Raw genomic sequence first — 9910 nt, forward strand, 5'->3', positions numbered from 1 at the left:
TTGCAAGGCTCTACTCACTCTCAGTGCCAAAAACACTGCTTTTTAAAGGCTCACTCACTCCAACACCCAGAAGCACTGCATTCTAAAGGCTCTACTCACTCCAACAGCCAAAACCACTGTACTTTAAAGGCTCCACTCACTCCAACAACCAAAAGCACTGTATTTTATAGGCTCCACTCACTCCAACAGCCGAAAGCACTGTATTTTAAAGGCTCTACTCACTACAACAGCCAAAAGCACTGAAGTTTAAAGGCTCTACTCACTCCAACAGCCAAAAGCACTGTATTTGAAAGGCTCTACTCACTCCAACAGCCAAAAGCACTGAATTTTAATGGCTCCACTCACTCCAACAACCAAAAGCACTGTATTTTAAAGGCTCCACTCACTCCAACAGCCGAAACACTGTATTTTAAAGGCTCTACTCACTCAAACAGCAAAAAGCACTGCTTTTTAAAGGCTCACTCACTCCAACACCCAGAAGCACTGCATTCTAAAGGCTCTACTCACTCCAACAGCCAAAAGCACTGTATTTTAAAGGCTCTACTCACTCCAACAGCCAAAAGCACTGAATTTTAATGGCTCCACTCACTCCAACAACCAAAAGCACTGTATTTTAAAGGCTCCACTCACTCCAACAGCCGAAAGCACTGTATTTTAAAGGCTCTACTCACTCAAACAGCAAAAAGCACTGCTTTTTAAAGGCTCACTCACTCCAACACCCAGAAGCACTGCATTCTAAAGGCTCTACTCACTCCAACAGCCAAAAGCACGGAAGTTTAAAGGCTCTACTCACTCCAAGGGCCAAAAGCACTGTATTTTAAAGGCTCTACTCACTCCAACAGCCAAAAGCACTGTATTTTAAAGGCTCTACTCACTCCAACAGCCAAAAGCACTGCATTTTAAAGGCTCTACTCACTCCAACAACCAAAAGCAATGTGTTTTAAAGGCTCCACTCAGTCCAAGGGCCAAACGCACTGAATTTTAATGGCTCCACTCACTCCAAGGGCCAAAAGCACTGCTTTGTAAAGGCTCTACTCATGACAAGGGCCAAAAGCATTGTATTATAAAGGCTCCACTCATTCCAACAGCCAAAAGCACTGTATTTTAAAGGCTCTACTCACTCAAACAGCAAAAAGCATTGTATTTTTAAGGATCTACCTACTTCAACAGCCAAAAACACTGCTTTTGCAAGGCTCTACTCACTCTAAGTGCCAAAAACACTGCTTTTTAAAGGCTCATTCACTCAAACAGCAAAAAGCACTGCATTTGAAAGGCTCTACTCACTCCAACAGCACTGCATTTTAAAGGCTCTACTCACTCCAACAGCCAAATGCACTGTATTTTAAAGGCTCTAGTCACTCAAACAGCAAAAAGCACTGTATTTTTAAGGATCTACCGACTCCAACAGCCAAAAACACTGCTTTTGCAAGGCTCTACTCACTCTCAGTGCCAAAAACACTGCTTTTTAAAGGCTCAATCACTCCAACAGCCAAAAGCACTGCATTTTAAAGGCTCCACTCACTCCAACAGCCAAAAGCACTGAAGTTTAATGGCTCCACTCAATCCAACAGCCTAAAGCACTCTATTTTAAAGGCTCTACTCACTCAAACAGCAAAAAGCACTGCATATGAAAGGCTCCACTCACTCCAACAACCCAAAGCACTGTATTTTAAAGGCTCCACTCACTCCAAGGGCCAAAATCACTGCTTTTTAAAATCTCTACTCAAGCCAAGGACCAAAAGCACTGTATTTTAAAGGGTCTACTCACTCCAACAGCCAAAAGCACAGTATTATAAAGGCTCTACTCACTCCAACAGCCAAAAACACTGCATTTTTAAGGCTCTGCTCACGCCAATGGCCAAAAGCACTGTATTATAAAGGCTCTACTCACTCCAACAGCCAAAACCACTGTACTTAAAAGGCTCTACTCACTCCAACAACCAAAAGCACTGTATTTTAAAGGCTCCACTCACTCCAAGGGCCAAAAGCACTGCATTTTAATGGCTCCACTCACTCCAACAGCCAAAAGCACTGCATTTTAAAGGCTCCACTCACTCCAACAGCCAAAAGCACTGTATTTTAAAGGCTCTACTCACTCAAACAGCACTGTATTTTTAAGGATCTACCTACTCCAATAGCCAAAATCACTGCTTTTGCAAGGCTCTACTCACTCTAAGTGCCAAAAACACTGCTTTTTAAAGGCTCACTCACTCCAACACCCAGAAGCACTGCATTCTAAAGGCTCTACTCACTCAAACAGCCAAAAGCACTGAAGTTTAAAGGCTCTACTCACTCCAACAGCCAAAACCACTGTACTTTAAAGGCTCCACTCACTCCAACAACCAAAAGCACTGTATTTTAAAGGCTCCACTCACTCCAACAGCCGAAAGCACTGTATTTTAAAGGCTCCACTCACTCCAACAACCAAAAGCACTGTATTTTAAAGGCTCCACTCACTCCAACAACCAAAAGCACTGTATTTTAAAGGCTCCACTCACTCCAACAGCCGAAAGCACTGTATTTTAAAGGCTCTACTCACTCAAACAGCAAAAAGCACTGCTTTTTAAAGGCTCACTCACTCCAACACCCTGAAGCACTGCATTCTAAAGGCTCTACTCACTCCAACAGCCAAAAGCACTGAAGTTTAAAGGCTCTACTCACTCCAAGGGCCAAAAGCACTGTATTTTAAAGGCTCTACTCACTCCAACAGCCAAAAGCACTGAATTTTAATGGCTCTTCTCACTCCAACAGCCAAAAGCACTGCATTTTAAAGGCTCTTCTCACTCCAACAGCCAAAAGCACTGTATTTTAAAGGCTCCACTCACTCCAAGGGCCAAAACCACTGTACTTTAAAGGCTCTACTCACTCCAACAACCAAAAGCACTGTATTTTAAAGGCTCCACTCACTCCAAGGGCCAAAATCACTGCTTTTTAAAAGCTCTACTCAAGCCAAGGGCCAAAAGCACTGTATTTTAAAGGCTCTACTCACTCCAACAGCCAAAAGCACTGAATTTTAATGGCTCCACTCACTCCAACAGCCAAAAGCACTGCATTTTAAAGGCTCTTCTCACTCCAACAGCCAAAAGCACTGCATTTTAAAGGCTCTTCTCACTCCAACAGCCAAAAGCACTGTATTTTAAAGGCTCCACTCACTCCAAGGGCCAAAAGCACTGCTTTTTAAAGGCTCCACTCATTCCAACAGCCAAAAGCACTGTATTTTAAAGGCTCTACTCACTCCAACAGCCAAAACCACTGTACTTTAAAGGCTCTACTCATGCCAACAACCAAAATCACTGTATTTTAAAGGCTCCACTCACTCCAAGGGCCAAAAACATTGTACTTTAAAGGCTCTACTCACTCCGACAGCCAAAAACACGGCTGTTTCAAGGCTCTACTAACTCCAAGGGCCCAAAATACTGCTTTTTATAGGCTTTGCTCACGCCAAGGGCCAAAAGCACTGTATTTTAAAGGCTCTACTCACTCCAACACCCAACTGCACTGTATTTTAAAAGCTCTACTCACTCCAACACCCAAAAGCACTGTATTTTAAAGGCTCCACTCACTCAAAGGGCCAAAATCACTGCTTTTTAAAGGGTCTGCTCACCCCAAGGGCGAAAAGCACTGTTGGTGCAAGGCTGTACTAACTCCAATGGCCAAAAACACTGCTTTTTAAAGGCTTTGCTCACGCCAAGGGCCAAAAGCACTGTATTTTAAAGGCTCTACTCACTCCAACAGCCAAAAGCACTGTATTTTAAAGGCTCTACTCACTCCAACAGCCAAAAGCACTGTATTTTAAAGGCTCTACTCACTCCAACAGCCAAAAGCACTGTATTTTAAAGGCTCTACTTACTCTAACAGCCAAAAACACTGCTGGTGCAAGGCTCTATGCACTCCAAGGGCCAAAAACACTGCTTTTTAAAGGCTAAGCTCAGGCCAAGGGCCGAAAGCACTGTATTTGAAAGGCTCTACTCACTCCAACAGCCAAAAGCACTGTATTTTAAAGGCTCCACTCACTCAAAGGGCCAAAAGCACTGTATTTTAAAGGCTCTACTCACTCCAACAGCCAAAAGCACTGCTTTTTAAAGGCTCTACTCACGCCAAGGGCCAAAAGCACTGTATTTTAAAGGCTCTACTCACTCCAACAGCCAAAAGCACTGTATTTTAAAGGCTCCACTCACTCAAAGGGCCAAAAGCACTGTATTTGAAAGGCTCTACTCACTCCTACAGCCAAAAACACTGCTGGTGCAAGGCTCTACTCACTCCAAGGGCCAAAAACACTGCTTTTTAAAGGCTAAGCTCAGGCCAAGGGCCGAAAGTACTGTATTTGAAAGGCTCTACTCACTCCAACAGCCAAAAGCACTGTATTTTAAAGGCTCCACTCACTCAAAGGGCCAAAAGCACTGTATTTGAAAGGCTCTACTCACTCCTACAGCCAAAAACACTGCTGGTGCAAGGCTCTACTCACTCCAAGGGCCAAAAACACTGGTTTTTAAAGGCTCTGCTCACGCCAAGGGCCAAAAGCACTGTATTTGAAAGGCTCTACTCAGTCCAACAGCCAAAAGCACTTGCATTTGCTGAGGTGTAATAGTGGACTTGGTGACCCTCCTGAGTCGAATGGTAGGATCCCCTGAAACTAAGAATTTTCTCCCATAGACTATAATGGGGTTCGATATTCGTTCGAATAGTCGAATATTGAGATGCCATTCGTAACGAATAATGAACATCGAATATTTTACTGTTCGCTCATCTCTAATACCCACTTATCTCTCCTCATGGGAAAAGGAATTAAACACAAAATTCACAAGTGCAGAGACTGACCTAATTCTGAAAAATTCTCATGGCTTCTCTAGGTGTGTAAGATTGCAAGAGACTCACTTTAAGGTCCTAGCAAGGTGGTACAAAACCCCTGAATGGTTGCATGCCCATGGACTAGCAGAGTCCAAATTGCGTTGGAGGTGTAGGACACAGACGGGTAGCATGTTACACATCTGGTGGTCATGTGACTTGCTCCGACCCTTTTGGACAGGTGTAGAAACTCAAATTTCTAGAGTGATGAAAAAGCAAATTTGATTGACACCCGAAATGGTCTTATTGTCCAAGCCCTCACCCCAATACACACCTTCAAAAATGAATCTCATTACTAGAGATGAGCGAACACCCAAATGTTCGAAGTTCGAAATCTGATTCGAACAGCCGCTCACTGTTCGAACAGGTTTCGAACCCCATTATAGTCTATGGGGAACATATACTCGTTAAGGGGGAAACCCAAATCTGTCTCAGGAGGGTCACCAAGTCCACTATGACACCCCAGGAAATGATACCAACACCCTGGAATGACACTGGGACAGCAGGGGAAGCATGCCTGGGGGCATAAAAGTCACTTTATTACATGGAAATCCCTGTCAGCTTGCGATTTTTGCAAGCTTTTTCCCATAGGAATGCATTGGCCAGTCTTCAGAATTCGGCCAATCAGCGCTGGCTCTGCCGGAGGAGGCGGAGTCTAAGATCGCTCCACACCAGTCTCCATTCAGGTCCGACCTTAGACTCCGCCTCCTCCGGCAGAGCCAGCGCTGATTGGCTGGAGACTGGCCAATGCATTCCTATGGGTATGCGGTGATGCAGACAAGCTGAGCGAGTGCACACACTCACCTCTACTGTGTTGAGCCAGTTCTGCTCAACTACACCATGTGCCGGTCGGCTCTGCTGTGCGAGCTCAGCACACACTCAGCTCTGCTGATTCTGTATACTGATTCTGTATACTGGCCAATCAACGCTGGCCAATGCCAGCGGTGATGCAGAGCTGAGTGTGTGCCGAGCTCGCACAGCAGTGCTGACCGGCACACGGTGTAGTTGAGCAGAACTGGCTCAACACTGCTGAGTCTCTGCACGTCTTCTATATCTCATTCGGCCAATCAACGCTGCTCAATGCATTCCTATGGGAAAAAGTTTATCTCACAAAAAACACAATTACACACCCGATAGAGCCCCAAAAAGTTATTTTTAATAACACTCCCACATAAATAAAGGTTATCCCTAGCTATCTCTGCCTGTACAGCTATCCCTGTCTCATAGTCACAAAGTTCATATTCTCATATGACCCGGATTTGAAATCCACTATTCGTCTAAAATGGAGGTCACCTGATTTCGGCAGCCAATGACTTTTTCCGATTTTTTTCAATGCCCCCGTTGTCGTAGTTCCTGTCCCACCTCCCCTGCGCTGTTATTGGTGCAAAAAAAGCGCCAGGGAAGGTGGGAGGGGAATCGAATTTTTTTGGAGTTTGCCACGTGGTGTCCGTATGGAATCGAACATCTCGAACAGCCTGATATCCGATCGAACATGTGTTCGATAGAACACTTTTCGCTCATCTCTACTCATTACTAGAGATGAGCGAACAGTGTTCTATCGAACTCATGTTCGATCGGATATTAGGCTGTTCGGCATGTTCGATTCAAATCGAACACCGCGTGGTAAAGTGCGCCATTACTCAATTCCCCTCTCACCTTCCCTAGCGCCATTTTTGCTCCAATAACAGCGCAGGGTAGGTGGGACAGGAACTACGACACCGGTGACGTTGAAAAAAGTAGGAAAAACCCATTGGCTGCCGAAAACATGTGACCTCTAATTTAAAAGAACAGCGCTGCCCAGGTTCGCGTCATTCTGAGCTTGCAATTCACCGAGAACGGAGGCTTCAGTCCACTTAGCTAGGGATCAGATTCTGGGTAGGAAGGGACAGGCTAGGATAGGAAGGAGAAGACAACCAACAGCTCTTGTAAGAGCTAAATTCCAGGGAGAAGCTTATCAGTGTAATGTGGCACTGACGGGCTCAATCGCCGCAACCCAGCTTTCCCCGGATCCTGAATGGAATACACTGACAGTGTATTCCTGTATACCCTATATATACACCCCCGATCCCCGTTCCAACGGTGTGCCCCCCCACCTTCACCCCAGAAAAACCCTGCAAGTCCCCTAGCAATAGTTCTGCCACTGACATATAGTGCCAGTTTCTGACTGGAAATTCAAAGAATATATTGGGGTTACAAATACCCTCATTTCTTGCTACTGCCATATAGTGCCAGTTTCTGACTGGGAATTCCAAGAATATATTGGGGTTACAAATACCCTCATTTCTTGCTCCTGCCATATAGTGCCATTGTCTGACTGGGAATTCCAATAATATATTGGGGTTACAAATACCTTCAAGTCCTGCCACTGACATATAGTGCCATTGTCTGACTGGGAATTCCAAGAATATATTGGGGTTACAAATACCTTCAAGTCCTGCCACTGCCATATAGTGCCATTGTCTGACTGGGAATTCCAACATTATATTGGGGTTACAAATACCTTCAAGTTCTGCCACTGACATATAGTGCCAGTTTCTGACTGGGAATTCAAAGAATATATTGGGGTTACAAATACCCTCATTTCTTGCTACTGCCATATAGTGCCATTGTCTGACTGGGAATTCCAAGAATATATTGGGGTTACAAATACCTTCAAGTCCTGCCACTGCCATATAGTGCCATTGTCTGACTGGGAATTCCAAGAATATATTGGGGTTACAAATACCCTCATTTCTTGCTACTGCCATATAGTGCCATTGTCTGACTGGAAATTCCAATAATATATTGGGGTTACAAATACCTTCAAGTCCTGCCACTGACATATAGTGCCATTGTCTGACTGGGAATTCCAAGAATATATTGGGGTTACAAATACCTTCAAGTCCTGCCACTGCCATATAGTGCCATTGTCTGACTGGGAATTCCAAGAATATATTGGGGTTACAAATACCTTCAAGTCCTGCCACTGTCATATAGTGCCATTGTCTGACTGGGAATTCCAAGAATATATTGGGGTTACAAATACCTTCAAGTCCTGCCACTGCCATATAGTGCCATTGTCTGACTGGGAATTCCAAGAATATATTGGGGTTACAAATACCCTCATTTCTTGCTACTGCCATATAGTGCCATTGTCTGACTGGGAATTCCAATAATATATTGGGGTTACAAATACCTTCAAGTCCTGCCACTGACATATAGTGCCATTGTCTGACTGGGAATTCCAAGAATATATTGGGGTTACAAATACCTTCAAGTCCTGCCACTGCCATATAGTGCCATTGTCTGACTGGGAATTCCAAGAATATATTGGGGTTACAAATACCTTCAAGTCCTGCCACTGACATATAGTGCCAGTTTCTGACTGGGAATTCCAAGAATATATTGGGGTTACAAATACCTTCAAGTCCTGCCACTGCCATATAGTGCCATTGTCTGACTAGGAATTCCAAGAATATATTGGGGTTACAAATACCCTCATTTCTTGATACTGCCATACAGTGCCATTGTCTGACTGGGAATTCCAATAATATATTGGGGTTACAAATACCTTCAAGTCCTGCCACTGCCATATAGTGCCATTGTCTGACTGGGAATTCCAAGAATATATTGGGGTTACAAATACCTTCAAGTCCTGCCACTGCCATATAGTGCCATTGTCTGACTGGGAATTCCAAGAATATATTGGGGTTACAAATACCTTCAAGTCCTGCCACTGCCATATAGTGCCATTGTCTGACTGGGAATTCCAAGAATATATTGGGGTTACAAATACCCTCATTTCTTGCTACTGCCATATAGTGCCATTGTCTGACTGGGAATTCCAATAATATATTGGGGTTACAAATACCTTCAAGTCCTGCCACTGCCATATAGTGCCATTGTCTGACTGGGAATTCCAAGAATATATTGGGGTTACAAATACCTTCAAGTCCTGCCACTGCCATATAGTGCCATTGTCTGACTGGGAATTCCAAGAATATATTGGGGTTACAAATACCTTCAAGTCCTGCCACTGACATATAGTATATTATCCCTACGTAAGCTTGTTATAGAGGGTATTAGATTGGGTATTTTTTGTGAAAAAGATGAAAAATTTTTGATCCCTACACATCCGGTGACTCCAATAATGCACGGTTTGCCCAAGGTGCACAAAGATGTGTTCCCCCCTCCACTCAGGCCCATTGTTTCTGGGATAGGGTCCCTGAATGAAAATCTTTGCGATTGGATTGACCAAATATTACAACCGTTGGTCACCCGTATACCGGGATATGTCAGGGACTCGAAAGAAATTCTTAGGATTTTCAGTGGGTTTGAGTGGAGGGGGGATTATGCATGGGTCACTTGTGATGTTTCCTCTTTATACCCCTCAATACCACATGACATAGCACTCTTAGCGTTAATGGACCATTTGAAAAGATTTTCGGATTTTACTAATGAAAGGTGTGACTTTATAGTTGAGACTGTGAATTATCTACTGCAACATAATTATTTTATGTTCAACAACAGGTACTATCTCCAAGTCTGCGGAGTGCCAATGGGGGCGAGGTTCTCGCCCTCACTGGCTAATCTTGTCATGGCATGGTGGGAAAGCAAATGTATCTTCCATGCCAGCAATCCCTTTCGGGACAATATTAGCTGGTATGGAAGATACATTGATGATTTATTGCTTGTTTGGAAGGGGGAGGATAGAGAAATTATTGATTTCGTGGATTATATAAATGTGAACCAATTTAACCTCAAATTCACATATAGATTTGACAGAATCACTATTGATTTTCTAGATGTTACCCTTTCGGGAAATGCTGAAGAGGGTGTAGTTCACACTAGCCTTTTTCGCAAAAGTCTATCAGGTAACACATTGTTGCATGCAGATAGTTCTCACCCAGCCCATACTATTCGAGCATTACCAGTGGGGGAGATGATGAGACTCAAAAGAGCTTGCAGCAGGGATGATATATACAAGTCACAGTCTGAGCAGATTTTTAAACGTTTGAAGGAAAGAGGATATTCCAGCTGGTCATTAAACAGAGCGAGGAAAATAGTAGAGGGGACTGATAGGGCA

The sequence above is a fragment of the Leptodactylus fuscus genome, chromosome 4 (assembly GCF_031893055.1).
Source record: "Leptodactylus fuscus isolate aLepFus1 chromosome 4, aLepFus1.hap2, whole genome shotgun sequence".
In the NCBI taxonomy this organism is placed as follows: Eukaryota; Metazoa; Chordata; class Amphibia; order Anura; family Leptodactylidae; genus Leptodactylus; species Leptodactylus fuscus.